Below are 17,216 nucleotides of genomic sequence, written 5' to 3' on the forward strand. Positions count from 1 at the left end.
GCAATTTTTTGACAAAATGTAAAATATCTTGTAAAATATTTCATTTTCGGTAATCATACCTTTTTGCACGGAAAGATGAGACCAACGAATTAGTATAAAAAAAACACATAGTTGCTTATAAAAAAAAGTATGCAGCTGCATATTGAATATTAAATTTTTTTAAAAGAATTATCTGTTTTCCTTATACGATATTTTACATTTTAAACGATAATTCAAATTACATTTCAAATATTCACGATATTTTTCATGTCAAAAATTGTTAGCTTTAAACGTTTATAACTCAAAGAGTACTCCATGAAAAAATACTTTATTATAGGGTTTTGGAAAGCTATCAAGATAAGCTACAAGAATTTTTATATAATAAAAAATAGGGGATTCCATTAAAAAAATTCAAAGTGACCTTCATGTGACTTACAAACGACTATCCAATGTCAAACCAATGACACCATCTTATGTCACCCTCGAAGTTAAATAACTTTTGTTCGAATCATTTTTTCGTATCTCTAATATTTTTAGAAATATTTGTCTGACAATGAGGCGATTAAAATGAGACACCCTGTATATATTTATATGTATGTGTGTGATTTATATAAAGTAACCGAATAAATTATTTGTGAAATTTGCAGACATGAAAAAATAGTTTATATCGACATATTCAGTACAAAGGGGACATCATATAGTAATAAACGATTATTTGATGAGTAAAAACATTGAGGGCATTACAAAGTCAACTTCATTTTTTAAAATGGAATGCTATATTTTTTATTTTATAGGCTTTTTAAATACAAGTTTATTGATATTACATACAGATATTCAAGGTCATAAATACATAGTAAAATAAAAGTCAAATGTTTGACTTGTATTCCAATTGTAATAAAAATTGGAAGTATTGACCTTGGACTTGACGACACGGATAAATTTTGTGTCAAATGATGTACTGCTTCTCTTACTTCTAATAAAATGTGTTGCAGTTATTCGAGCAATCATATGTATAATATAATTATTATGAGTTCTTTTATAGTCATTCAGAATACACAATGCTTTTCATATATTCCCATAATAAATATAATTTATCAGATTGGACTCAGGTCATTAGATTACATTCTCTTAAATTATTTTTTATAGAGCAATATAAAAAACGTGTATTCAAAACTACAATTCGTAATAATGATACATGATTGCTCGAATAACTGCAACACTTAAATATTTTATTAGAAGTAAGAGAAGCAGTACATCATTTGACACATAAAATTTATGCGTGTCGTCAAGTCCAAGGTCAATACTTTGAATTTTTATTACAACTAAAATACAAGTCATACATTTGACTTTTATTGTATTATGTATTTATGACCTTGAATATCTTTATGTAATATCAATGAACTTGTATTTAAAAAGCTTATAAAATAAAAAATATAGCATTCCATTTTAAAAAATAAAATTGACTTTGTAATACCCTCAATGTCTCTATATACTCATCAAATAATCGTTTATAACTATATGATGTCCCCTTTTGTACTAAATATGTCGATATAAACTATTTTTTCATGTTTTCAAATTTCAAAAATAATTAAGTTATTTATATATATATATATATATACAGGGTAGGCCATTTTAATCTTCGCACTAAAATTTCTCAAAATTCAAAAATTTAAGACAAAAATGTTTCAGATAAAAGTTGTATGGTTTCAAGGGGGACATGAGATGGTGTCATTGATTTGACCTTGAATAGCCATTTGAAGGTTACGTGACGGTCAACTTCAATTTCTTAAATGGAACACTATATTTTTTCTTGCATACTTTTGTAGCTGACTTCAAGATCTTTCCAAAACACTACAATAAAATATTTTTTCATTACGTATTTTTCGAGTTATTAAGGCTGCAAATTTGCAGTATTTTGACATAAAATACAAAATATCTTGGGAAATATTCATTTTTCGATTATCATACCTTAATACTTTTATGCACAGAATAATGAGATGAATCAGTTGGTGTAAAGAAAACACATATTTACCTTTAAAAAAAATATGAAAATTGCAATAAGCAGTTAGATAATTTTTCTTTAAGACAACTATGTGTTTTCTTTACACTAATTGATTCGTCTCATTATTCTGTGCATAAAAGTATTAAGGTATGATAATCGAAAAATGAATATTTCCCAAAATATTTTGTATTTTATGTCAAAATACTGCAAATTTGCAGCCTTAATAACTCGAAAAATACTTAATGAAAAAATATTTTATTGTAGTGTTTTGGAAAGATCTTGAAGTCAGCTACAAAAGTATGCAAGAAAAAATATAGTGTTCCATTTAAGAAATTGAAGTTGACCGTCACGTAACCTTCAAATGGCTATTCAAGGTCAAATCAATGATACCATCTCATGTCCCCCTTGAAACCATACAACTTTTATCTGAAACATTTTTGTCTTAAACTTTTGAATTTTGAGAAATTTTAGTGCAAAGATTAAAATGGCTTACCCTGTATATAAATATATATATATATATATATATATATATATATATATATATATTTGTATGTATGTATGTATGTATGTAGGTGTAATTTTATAATAACATTCAAATAGACGTTTAAAATGCAATTTTTATTTTTATTTTTAATTTTTTATTTTAATTTTTTTTTATTAAAATGCAATTCTCAAATTTTTTTATCTGAAAGATAATGCAATCCTTTGTTTATTTTTTCATGTATAATTGATAATTATTATTATAGTTTTTATAGTAGTTAGTGCCAGAGGCGGTCTATTCGTGTGCTGGTTTAAAAAATAATTCCAGAGGCGATCTATTCGTGTGCTGGTTGTTTTAAAACTGTAATTCCAGAGGCGATCTATTCGTGTGCTGGTTGTTTTAAAAAATAATTCCAGAGGCGATCTATTCGTGTGCTGGTTGTTTTAAAAAATAATTCCAGAGGCGATCTATTCGTGTGCTGGTTGTTTCACAAAATATTCATATCAAATGCGGTTAGCATGTGATCTTTGGTTTAGTAAAAAATATGACATTTATGTTGTCAAACAATTTTTAATAATAATTATTATTTCTATTATAAATCAACGATTTGAGATTTTACAAACAAAGGATTGCACTTATTTTTCTCAGAGACGTTTTTAAATATTAAAAAAGTTATTCTTAAATATATAGTAAAATATATTGTTAGGAAGTATGTGTGTTACATGTGGCATTTTATTTCTTGGTATAAAATTTTGTAATGTAACAATCTATTTTTCTTTGCAGGAGACAGGCATTGAAGGCCCAAGAAGCTAACTCCAAGATTACCAAGGGTACTGACGACGAATGCATGTACAACTTTGGACAAGCAATGGAATCACTCAACATGGATTCAAAAATCAGTACCCAGGTAATGCAATGCTTGGAGTCAAATAAAGGTATGTATAATCAAAATGACAATTGCGATAATAATTCTTTTATTATTGATAAGAAAGCCCTTCTAGACAATTCCTATATACAGGTGAATTTGTCTAAAGGCCGTCGCATTGTTGACAATTGCGATGATAACAATTTTCTTGTTATTGATAACGAAGCCCTTCCAGACAATTCTTGTATACAAGAAAACTTGCCTGAAGGCCGTCGCATTGTCGATGACAATTGCGATGATAACAATTCTCTTGTTATTGTCAACGAAGCCCTTCCAGACAATTCTTGTATACAAGAAGATTTACCTGAAGGCAATCGCATTGTCGATATTTCTTATATGTTGAATGAACTTCAGAGATCATTCAATAATTATATGAAAAAAATAGAGTGCCAATTAAAAGATTGGAAGGTGATAACGACTCAAAGCAAAGGCCAAGAGGAAAATGACTCTAGGAATAACACATATAAGAATACTAGCAATGAATCCATCGATTTTCAAAAATCGGTGGAATTGTTCTCCGATACGATGGATTCAAAAGTTAGTATTCAAAAAGTGCAATGCGTGGAGCCAATTTCAGAAATAGATGTGTGTAATGAAAATGTCGAACTTTGCGAAGATAATTATTTTGTTATCGAGAATAGCCCTCTGGATATAAATCGTATCCAGGAAAGCATGCCTCAAGGGCGTCGCATTGTCGACATTTCTCATATGTAGAATGAACTTCAGGGGTCATTTGATAATCATATGAGAGGAATAGAGTGCCAATTTAAAGATTGGAAAGTCATAAAAACTAAAACCGAAGGCCAAGAGGAAAATGACTCTAGGAATAGCACATATAAGAATACTAGCAATGAATCCATCGATTTTCAAAAATCGCTGGAATCGGATTCCGATACAATAGATTCTAAAGTTAGTACTCAGAAAGTGCAATGCCTGGAGTCAATTTCTGAAACAGATATTTGTAATAAAGATGTCGAACTTTGCGAAGATAATTATTTTGTTATCGAGAATGGCCCTCTGGATATAAATCGTATCCAGGAAAGCTTGCCTGAAGGCCGTCGCATTGTCGACTTTTCTCATGTATGGAAAGAACTCCAGAGATTATTCAAAAATCATATGAGAGGAATAGAGTGCCAATTTCAAGATTGGAAACTCATAAAAACTAAAACCGAAAAGTTTAAGACGCATTTTACTTTCAAGTGTCAAATGTGCAATACTGAAGCCGAATTCTGGTCAGAACCCAAAGATCCGAAAATATTAAGCATTGATATGGCTGTTGCAGTAGGAACTATTACAGTGGGTATTGGCTATGCCCAATTAGAAGAGTTGTGTGCAGCTATGAATATTCAATGTATGTCCGATAAAAGTTATATTCAAAATCGAGATATGTTAGTAGACGAGTTTGAGAAAACAGCCATGGAAAATATGAAAATGGCTGGCCAAACTGAAAAGCAACTGGCTCTCGAAAGGAACGATGTTATAAACGGTATTCCGTACATAACTGTAATAGCTGATGGTAATTGGAGTAAAAGATCGTACGGCCACGTCTACGATTCTTTTTCCGGCGTTGGTACTTTAATTGGTTACCACACGAAAAAAGTTCTTTTTGTCGGTATCCGCAATAAATATTGCACGATATGCGATGTAACGGAACGAAACGGAATCGAACCAAAAAACCATAAATGCTATAAAAATTTTGATCGTAACGCAAGCTCCACAAGAATGGAGAGCGACGCTATTGCAGAAGGCTTTAAAAGTAGTTTGGAAATGCATGGATTAATTTTTAGAACAGTTATTGCCGATGGCGATAGCAGTGTCTATCAGGCCATCATTGATAGCAGACCATATCGGAAACCAATGGTGACCGTGAAAAAAATAGAATGCACCAATCATTTGCTTCGCAATCTATGCAAAAAGCTGCAGGCTGTAGCAGGGACAACTCAGCAAAAAATGCATAGAAAGCGCAGTTTTGTCCAGCTACGAAATGTTGTAAAAAACAATATTATGAATATACGAACAGAAGTGATAGAAGCAATTGATTTACGAAATAAACAAGAGCAACCTCACCATGATAAAGCTAGAGAATTACAAAAAGATATATTAAACATTCCTAGTCATATATTTGGTGAACATAAACGATGTAAGGAACGCGGTCGTATATGTGACCTTAATGAAACAAAGAAAAATTATGTACCGTTTCTCAAGTTACACGATCTTTACCAAAGAGTAAAGAAGGCTATCATATATTTAAGCGCTTATTCCGACGGTTTGTTGTACAAATACACCAACAATCCTGTAGAGTCGTTCAATTTGATAATCTGCAAAGAAATTGCTGGTAAGCGCATTAATTTTAGTAACCGAGGCTCTTACAATGCTAGAGTTGCGGGGGCAGTTTTGCAATATAATTCGAAACAAGGTCTTACGGAAATGCATAAAAGCATGGATAAAAATGTTCCTCCTACTGTCGAGATTCTGGAAAAGCGACGACAAATTAAAGTTGCAAAAACTAAAGAATCTCGGAAAATGAATAAACGGCAAAAATGTAAAAGGAAGTCAAGAACAGATTGTCATTACGGTCCGCAATCACAAAAACCTTGATCTTCTACCCGAGGTTTTTAAACAACTTCGACAAAATCATTTGGAAAAGTTGTTTGAAAATGGGAAAAATTGGAGACAAATTGAACGTAATACAATAGAGCAAAGTGATTCAGATTTGTGGCATTCACTGAGACAGGAACTGTTGACGGCGTCTAATTTTGGAATTGTATGTCGCATAAGACCGACAACGTCTTGCGCCGCAACCGTACAAAACATTTTATTTCCTCCCTCTATTGATACTGCGGCTATGAAATATGGTCGCGAAATGGAAAAAATTGCGAGAAAAGATTTGGCCGTAACATTAAAGGAGATAAAAATTTGCGGATTATTTATTGATATTAAAAATCCGTGTTTGGGTGCTTCTCCAGACGGACTCATAGATGAAGATGGTCTGGTAGAAATAAAATGTCCTTTATCTGCTGAGCACTTAACAGCGGAAGAAAGCCATAAAAATATTGCCTCATTTGAAAGGCATCTTTGATAAGAAAAATCCAGATAAGATGAATCAAAATCACCGATTTTTCTATAATTCAAGGCCAGTTAAATATAACGCAGCGAGATTATTGTATTTTCGCTGTGTGGACGCCAAAAAGCTTGAAAATAGTACGTGTTAATAGGGACACTGTATTTTAGAGTAATCAAATGCTGCCCTTTTTAACACGTTTCTATTACGATTGCATGCTTCCGGAAATCTTGGACAGTCGGCATAATCGACATATGCCAATTAGAAATCCAAGCTATATAGTAGAAGCTCAACAAGAAGTAGCTAAAAAAAGAAAACGAACGAGTCTTCCACAGTGTAATGTAGAAGATAAAAATATTGCCAAAAAAAAGAAATGTATCGAATCAAATATTTTATCAATGGAAGCAACTATAACTGCTTTGAATGCAGAACAAGATGATTGCATCGTAGTTAGTTACTCAAAAAATACAGAACTAACAGAATGCGATATGGCAAAGCAAAAAGAATTTTTAGATAATTGGGTTGCTCCTTTTGATTCAATAAAGGAAAATGTATTACCTTTAGATAGTCAAATAAATGACGAATCATTGGACCAATTTTTGCGCGTCATAAGAGAGAATTCTTGTTTTGAGACACAAAGTGTGCAATATTTGGAATATCCTCATATAATTGAAGCAAGTTGTAACGACAAAAGCTTACAAATTATTGGAGGAAATTGCAGTAATCACTGGCGATGTATTTCTTTTGACGGCACCAAGCTTCGAGTGTACGACAGTCTATCTGGCTGTACATACGAAACATTGAAGGCTAAAGAAAAAAATTACATTCATGGCCGTTATCCACAAATAAATAAAAATGATATAATATTTGAAAACGTTCAAACTCAACCTGATGGTATATGTTGTGGAATCTTTGCTGCCGCATTTGCTACAACTATAGCTTTAGGAGGAAATCCTTGTAATGAGACATATTCTGCTGATGTTAAACGTATGAGACAACATTTCTTAAAAATTATAGCAGAAAATAAACTGTCGCCTTTTTCTAACTAATAAAAATTTATCATTATACTAGAAATGTGTAATTGTAATAAATATTGTTGCAAAAAAGTGTCTAATACAAATGTCTTATTTGCAAAAATCGGAGAGACGAAAAAAATACATATATTATGGTTGCGTTCTCACGGGAATGGGCGATGGAGGGGCCCATTTCATTCTATATATGCATAAAAATGTTTTGTATATTATATAATATTCTGTTATATTATATAAAAATATACAGCTGGTTGTTTGAATATATTTGCTATTTTCTCAATTATTGATAAAAGGAGAAAAGCGAATTGTGCGTACTGCATACATTGTAATTTATAGAAAATTACAAGTAATATCAATATACGTATCATACACGTATGTGTATACATGTATGTGTATATGTATTTGTATATATGTATGCATCTATGTATGCATTTATATATGTAAGAAATATATACATGTATATAAATGCATATATCCATGCATAAACATATATATAATATGTACATGGTGATTCAAAAGTCTGGCAATGGCCAATTATATCAGAAATAAGTGGTCTTATGAAAAAATACTAAAGATGTTGACTTTTACCTAGGTGTCAAATTTTGAGATCATTTATAGGTCAACTTAATTTTTTAAATTGAAATCCTTTATTTTTTATTAAATATTCTTGTAGCTTATCTCGACAGCTTTCCAAAGCATTATAATAAAACATTTTTTCATGAAGTACTTTTTGAATTATAAAGATTCAGAGCAATTGTTTGACATACAATTATATCTTTGTAAAATATTCAGTTTTACGTTATCATACTTTTTATTTTTATGCACAGAATAATGAGACCAATTTGGTGTAAAGAAAATGCACCCAGCAAACACAAAATATAACTGCTATGTTACATGTATATAATACTATATAACGTGCATGTTACATGTAACATATACGGTAATTTCTCACTCATAGATGTAACATTTGTAATATGACATATGTTATTTTTATATTGTAATTACATTCCAGATAGCATCAATATTATAGGATGCCGAAAGATAATCTTTCGCTAAGTCACTATTCTATCTAGGATATAATTACAATAAATAATAGAATCCATGAGTGGGAAATTACAACTAACGTGTATGTTACATGTACGTTAATTACGTGTTATATAGCAATTATAATGTTGTTTGCTGGGCAGTTGCTTCTTGAAAATTACATACGTCTTTTGCAACTGTGTTTTTTTTGCCCCTATTGATTGGTCTCATTATTCTGTGCATAAAAAGTATAAATATATAACGAAAATTGAATGTTTTACAAGATATTGTCAATTTTATAAAACTTCAAACCTTTATAACTCAATAAGTACATCAAAAAATATTTTATTAGTGTTTTGTAAAATTCTCGAGATAAGCTACAAGAATATCTAATAAAAATAGGGGGTTTCGTTTAATAAAAGTTGACCTTGAAATGACCTCTAAATTTGACCCCTACGTCAAAGTCAAGGTCACCATAAAATATCTTATTTTTCCTAGAAACAATTTTTATATATAACAATATAAAATTATATAGAAATATACAAAATTATACATATAATTGCAAAATTATATATAAAATATGTCTATATATAATAAGATAAAATAGCTTTTTATATACATATAATTATATAAATTTATATATATATATATATATATATATATATATATAATAAATAAGTATTCACATATATAAATATATATAATGTTTCATATATAACTTGACATAAGATTTTTATAATTTATATATAAATAAATTTAATTATATATAAAATGAACATATTTCACATATAATTATGTATAATTATACAATTATTTTATATAATTATATATAAAAAATTTTTCCCGGGTTGAACCCTACAATTTTTATATTTTATTCATAAGACCACTATTTCTTGAACATAATTGACCGTTGCCGGACTTTTGAACCATCTTGTATATATATATGGTAGATTGTATATTTCCTTTGAAAAATACATGAAAATATGCATGGAATTAAATCTCTTGTAGAGATTATTCCAATTTTAAATCTTGACCGTGACCAAGTAAAATTTAGTGCCTTGTGCACAGATTTTTAAATTCTAATGAAAAATTTTAGTTTCGTTGAGATAACGCACTGTCATCCGCGATTTGGCTCTTATTGCCTGTTTGACACTCAATTTATATTTATATTTTTATTACAGAGTCTTGTTAAATTCTTAAATATATATATATATATATACAGGGTTTACCAAAAGTGTGGCAACCCCTAAATATCTCGGAAAATATACGTTTTACAGAAAAGTGTTTCCAACAAAAGTTGTAGGGTTTAAAAAGATCCACATACTGATTCTATCAGATTGGCCTTGGATGGCGTCGTCAAGGTCAGGTCAAGGTCACGTTGATTTTTTTAAATGGTACCCCCTACATTTGATTGCATATTCTTATAGCTTAATTCGAGAGCTTTCCAAAGCACTATAATAATGTTCATTTTTATTACGTACTTTGCGAGTTATGAGGGTTTAACGTTAGAGTACCGCCGGTTTTAACATTATTCAAGGTATACCACATGGAGGTTACTCGCTCGGATTTGGATCTGTTGTGTGTGTGATCCAGTCAACTATAAGGCAAGATCGGTCGTGGATCCAGCCAACTAGGACAAGATCGGTCGTGGATCCAGTCAGCAAAAGCAAAGACCCAACTGAAACCATATCTGATCGAAGTTTTCACCTGTTATTGCTTGTATTGCCGAAAGTATCTGATTCCTCAACATATCCTCATATTTCGCTGAAGTCAAATTACCAAAAAAACTGCTCCATAAAACGTGTATAAAACATCTCGTTAGTTCCTTTATTTACCGCTATGTGACGCACGATACATGCAGTCTAACTCGCATTTAACATTCAACTAAGAATGTATAAAGCTATCAAAGAACGAGCACCTTCTAACTGCAGCTTTGAGCAAGCAGAAATTAATTGTTATCGTCCAAATACAACGTACGATTAATTAAAATTAAACGTTTTAAAAATGGCTCGCGAGTTGTCGGAACGTGAAAGAATCACTATCCTCATGATGCGTGGATGGGGTGATAACGAAAGATCGTTCTCTGATGTCGTTTGATTATTTAATGACACGTATCCGAACCGTCAAATTAATAAGTCCACTGTGTTAAGAACAATAGAACGTTTTAGACAAACTGGTAGCGTAAGAAATCGCTCTAAGTCAGGAAGATCATTGTCTGCAACCGACGAAGAAAAACAACTTGATGTTCTGCAGACATTTGTTGAAGATCCCAATTCTAGTGTTCCGAGAGTCGCTCAAACTCACGATATTGCTCCCATGTCGGTTTGGAGAATTTTAAAGAAAATAAGTTCCATCCATATAAATTGCAATACGTTCAAGAATTGCAAAACGGAGATGAGGAGCGTCGTATACGTTTCTGTGAAAGAATGATGGCACTAATAGATGTCCGGCCCATCTTCCCTTATCAAATTGTTTTTACAGACGAGGCAACTTTCACCTTAACGGGAGAAGTTAATAATCAAAATTTTCGTTTCTGGTCAGATGAGAATCCACATTGGGTACGGGAAACTCACACACAATATCCACAAAAAATAAATGTATGGTGCGGAATAATAGATGGCTATTTAATAGGGCCGTTTTTTTTTGAAGAAAATTTGAACGCTCAAAGGTATGAGAGATTACTTGTAGATCAAATAATTCCAGCTATACAGAATACTTTTCCAAATAATTTTCTAGAAATATGGTTTCAGCATGATGGAGCTCCTGCTCATTTTGGTGCAGGACCACGTCGTATATTAAATGAGACTTTTCCGCTACGATGGATAGGAAGAAGGAACAGAAATGAGGGAGGAGAGGATTGGCCACCTCGGTCACCAGATCTAATTCCTCTTGATTATTATCTATGGGGATACCTGAAGAGTAAGGTTTACAGAACAAAACCTAAAACCATTAACGAATTGATACAGCGAATAAGGGATGAAATGGCTTTGATACCTTTTGAAACGAATCGTAAAGCCATTTCTACATTCTACCAAAGATTAGCATATTGTCAGGAAGTCAATGGCAGCCACTTTCAGCATTTACTTTAACACATTAAAACACATATGCAATTGTCTGGTGCAACCTAACCTAATCTCTGTATACACGCACCGCACGCACGCACACGCATTTCGAACAATTATTATGATAAATAAGCATCCACAAATTTGTTTACTATGTTTACTATGTCGTAATTACTTTCCAGGTCTTTAAATGCTCCATTGTAATTTGGTTGGGTCTTTGCTTTTGCTGACTGGATCCACGACCGATCTTGTCCTAGTTGGCTGGATCCACGACCGATCTTGCCTTATAGTTGACTGGATCACACACACAACAGGTGCAAATCCGAGCGAGTAACCTCCATGTGGTATACCTTGAATAATGTTAAAACCGGCGGTACTCTAACGTTAAACCCTCATAACTCGCAAAGTACGTAATAAAAATGAACATTATTATAGTGCTTTGAAAAGCTCTTGAATTAAGCTATAAGAATATGCAATCAAATGTAGGGGGTGCCATTTAAAAAAATCAATGTGACCTTGATCTGATCTTGACGACGCCATCCAAGGTCAATCTGATAGAATCAGTATGTGGATCTTTTTAAACCCTACAACTTTTGTTGGAAACACTTTTCTGTAAAACGTATATTTTCCGAGATATTTAGGGGTTGCCACACTTTTGGTAAACCCTGTATACATATATATATATATATATATATATATATATGTAGAATAAACAAATAAATATGAAAAATCCAATTTACCACTTCTGTAAAAAATATGCGAAATACTGTACAGTGTCCATTTTTCAGTATCAACCGTCTCCCCTGTTCTCAAAGCTTTATCAAATTTATTTTGATCTTTATAAGGAGGCCAAAAAACTTCCTTTTTCAAAGGTGTGAGCCATACACTGTTAACAGCAGCTACACCACCGCCGTGTTTCTGATCAAATTCTACAACAACATAAGCCATACTTATTTTTGAATTATTTTGCCTGCAAAGACAAAGAATAATATAATGTATATGTATATATATATATATATATATATATTTTTTATGTATTACAAGATTAGAGAGGTATTTTAATAAACTCACCTGTACGCTTTAAATCTTCTATCAAATTTATTACAATGTTAATGTAAATATTTTTACTCGTATTCCTTATTGATATAACTACAGATAATAATATATGTAAAATTGTAGGTTAGACTTTAATATCACAATTTGTACATTAATATATACACGCGTCTGTATATTGAAAATTAACTTTTTCACGCACAGAAATGATACCAATAATAAAATGATACCAATAATAAAATTCTATAATTTATATAGAAACAAATTTGTATTAAACAGTTTTATATGCAAAGGTGAAAGTAAGTATATACTCACCGGTAAGTACGATCTCAAAACAAAAAGCAAATCCTTAATAATAATGGACGAAGAACCTGATCCTATTAATAAAAGTGCACATGTAAGAAAAATAAGTAAGTTTGATTTGACTAAATTATATTTTCTCCTTATTTTGTGTTTAAAAAACACAGATACACAAAACTTTCAACCGGTTCCAGAATTACTTTTATTGCGCACGTGTTACATTTCTCACTTTCCCGCTATTACCACAGTGTATACTGTAGGTTTGTTCGCGTCGCATGCCCCAACTTGCTTCTTTTTACTTCAATGTGCTCGTATTGGTCCAATTCGAGGAGCGCACCAATACGAGCGCATTGGAGTAAGAAGGAGCATGTTGGGGCATGCGACGCGAACAAACCTTGTGCTATTGCACTGTCACGCAATTTATCGTGTCCAATCCAAAACTCAGAAGCGTGCCTGCGCTTTACGTTCGCGCTACTCAATTCAAATGTATTCTAAACGGCGGCATCAATGGAGTTCTTCTTATCATACACTCAGACAGATATCATTTGTTACGATAAGTACGTGATAGGGTAGGATTCTATTAATGCTGTTAGATATGAAATTTCCATACTTTTGGAATTGCAAACGCAGTAATTAATATTGTTCGAAAATCGAACGTTTAAAAATCTGAAAAATAAAAGCATAAGACCACACGCATTCAAAATATAATATTCATGCATTGCTTTCATGCCTTATGCATCATGCGATATAGATTAATAAAAATACATTATATACAATTAGTGCTCGGCCGCGAGAGTATACGGATATTCCGCGCCTTCGAAACATAAGTGCTTAAATCACCTAACAATAAACTGTAAACACCTCGGTCGCGCGAGAGGAGACAAATAATAGTTCGTATAATAACAAAAATGAAATCGAGCTCAGGAGTAAACAATTACAACAAATGTTCTTTCGCCCTCAACCTACCGATAGAATAATAAAAATGTTCGCAAATATTCCAGAAAATAGGGCCTATATAAATCTCCTCTCTCGTGACCGCGGCGCTCTTTCCGATAGCTTGTCGTCGCGAACAGAGTGTGTTTCTATTTTGCAAAAAAGATCGCTTGTCTTTTTTGCTCTTTCACTACCGTTGCTTGCGGACATATCAGTACTTTAATTTTGACTCGGCTTTTTTCTCGGTTAATGTACTTGCGGATAATCTCGACTCGGCTATCTATTGGCAAATTCTGTGCGGTTTAATAATTGTAATTTTGTGTTGATAGTTTAAATATATTCTTTATATTAACGATACGTGTGCTGTGATTGCGGTGCTTCTCTGTCTTCTCGCTTCCGACCTTTCTATCCTGCTTTCCGTCGCGCACAAATATAATAAAGCAATATATTAATAATGAAGCAATATATTTTTCATTACCTTATTTTTTACTTTTATCATTCTATATTTGTGTTTGAATGTCTTTATACATATTAATCTCTTCACTTATGGTATAACTATCACATTATTATCACATCGATAATTACTGTAAGTAAAAAGTTTAAAAGTGGAACGAACAAAATCTGTTTTAATTTAAAAAACAATTTTTTAATAAAAATAAAATTATAAATAATAAATTTGATCTTAAAAAGACGTCTAATTCACGTCTTTTTATAACGTCATAATTTCGTCTACAATAGGACGTTAAATACACGTCATGACGTCTTGGACGAAATATGACCGAAAATTGACGTCAATATGACCATGTGTGCTACCTGGGACTTTGCCTTCTTCATTTCGTTTGCAATTTTTATTTAGTTCCGGCATAAGTTACTGCTTATAGCGGTAAAAAAGACTGCATGTTTATTGATGTTTTTTTATTTACCAGTTTTGTTATTTATGTTTCTTTTATTTAACAGTTTAAATGTTACTACATTGACATATAATTAAGTTACATAGTTTTATGTGATGTTATATGATTTAAAAGTCTAGAAATATTATTTTATTTTTGCAATATGTGTTCAAGAGTAATACATCACATGACAAAAGTTTCTTTGCTTATTGATATTGTTTTTTTAATTTAAATGTTTTGGTGTTAATAAACATTCATAGATATAGCAATAGGAAGCCAGTCTATTATTTATATCTGTTTATAACAGAACATATTTAAGTTTTATGTTATTTAATTAACAACAATGTGATTGCTGTAACCACACAATTCTTATATAGATTGCATCCTAGTCCAAATATTTTAGTTATTTGTAGCTTTTGTATGTACATCTGAGAGGGTTTTTAAAATTTTTTCTGTGTATTGACTCTTAGGCTTGAATTCATAGTTGTTTCTCAAATCTCAAGATTTAAGAATTTCTTAAAGGATCCTATTCAAGCAATGAAATGGTCGTATAGCATCATATTATTGGTTGAATAGGATCTTTTAAGATGTTCTTAAATCTTGAGATTTGAGGAAAGATTATGAATTCAATTTTTTATGAGGTAGCATATCACTTAAGTTATGCTCATATTTTTTTAAATAACTTTCCATGTAATTGCATACTTAATTTAGTTTGTATTGAAGTGATACGTGATTTTGCTTACATTCCATTAGCAAAGCGATTGTAGTTATTTAGATTTTCGCGAGACTGAAATATATATCTGTTTGCATGCAATATTAAATTAGCCTAAAGTACAAACTATAACTATATGTAACCACGTTCTTAATTATATAAATAAGCAATTTTATTACTTTGTTATAATTTTTTTATTTAAAACTTGTCTATGTACATTGTATAAACATAAAGATACATTTATATATGTATATTTTTATTCACTGTGTGTTACCATTTCTTTGCCTAATTGTTTTCATTCCCAAGTCTCATTCTTAATTCGTTCATTATTCTTTCTCTTTTCTGGTTACTAGAATCTATACCTGCTAATATATCAGGAACATTATTCTCTTTATTTGGACAAACAACGACATCTATAATGTCATTTTGCATTATGCAAATGTTGTGCATTACACAGCATGCAATAATAAATTGTGGTACCTTCATAACATCAGAAGTAGACAGTCAAGTAAAATCCGAAATCGCATTTTTAAAAGCCCAAAGGCTCTTTCAATGGCCATGCGAGTTGATAATAAGCAATAATTGAAGTTCTTTTGTCTTGCAGTAAGGTGTCCATTATCTCTAAACGGTACAATAAAATGTGGGTGAAGTGTATAAGCTGCATCTCCAAGAAGGTGAGAGCCTTGAGGAAAATACTCATGCGGCTTCTGGATGAGCTCAACTATAGGAGAGTTCCTAAACACTCGTGCGTCATGTACAGAGCCTACATGCCCGGTGTAACAATGAGTAAACAGACTTCTAGCATCACACACAGCTTGAAGATGAATAACATGATCATTTTTTCTGCAAATATAAGAAGCTGCATCTTTTTTAGAAGCTCGTATCTTTATAAAAGAACCATCAATGGCCCCAATTACGCCCGGAAAATTTTTTACTTTTTTAAATTCTTTAATCACATGAGCAGTTTCTTCTCCTCTTGGCCATTTTATAAAATTTGGTGCTAGACTGTGGAAGGCGTAACTTACACGTCTCACAGCACGCCATGCAGTAGCTTTTCCTACTTTAAACTTGACGCACATAAATCTGAACACAGAATAATAGAGATTAGGTTGGAATCTTACTTAACGTTTGTTACTATTAGATAGCAATTGATTGTCAAAGAAACTATCTTAAGGCACATTCAATCTTTTGCAGGAAATAGAAAGAAAAATAATAAAATACATGCCAATATGAATCTGGAGTAGCCATAAACTATAATATAATCAAAAGCTGCTTCTCTGGAAAAATTTGTTTCCTTTCATAAGCGTTTATTGCATTCAAAGTTGGTCTTACAAACGTCAAAATTAGTTGAAACGTCTCTGAAAACATTCTGCAACATAATCCAAAATCAGACATGATTTGCATTTATTAGCCATTGACGAAAAACATTTGCACAAACCTAAAATGTTCTTTAAAAATTATTCTGGAGTACCTTGGTATAACTCATTCAATATAATCAGACAATTTTTCTGTCTGAGAAATTTCACCTCGCGTCTCATTTACCATTAGTGTGGCAAACAATAGACATTTCATTTCCTTTATCAGACTCTTCTTCACTGCTAGATGATAAAGAGATTTCGTAATGAAATTCTTTATTAATCTGATTGGAAATAATAAAGACACCACGAAGAGTATATCACCCGCCATTTTTTTAAAAGTGCGCATAAGTCCGTTCCGTTTTTCTATGCGCAATAAGGGTGCGATCCCATGATACAAAAATCGACG

At 31.7% G+C, this 17,216-nt stretch overlaps 1 pseudogene; it reads left to right on the plus strand.

The window, feature by feature from the left end:
• Positions 1-3,184: 3,184 nt before the first annotated feature.
• On the plus strand, positions 3,185-7,497 carry LOC146721926 (uncharacterized; annotated as a pseudogene).
• The last annotated feature ends 9,719 nt before the right edge of the window (positions 7,498-17,216 follow it).

The sequence above is a fragment of the Nylanderia fulva genome, unplaced genomic scaffold (genome assembly GCF_048542155.1).
Source record: "Nylanderia fulva isolate GAGA-0341 unplaced genomic scaffold, ASM4854215v1 Scaffold399, whole genome shotgun sequence".
Lineage (NCBI taxonomy): Eukaryota > Metazoa > Arthropoda > Insecta > Hymenoptera > Formicidae > Nylanderia > Nylanderia fulva.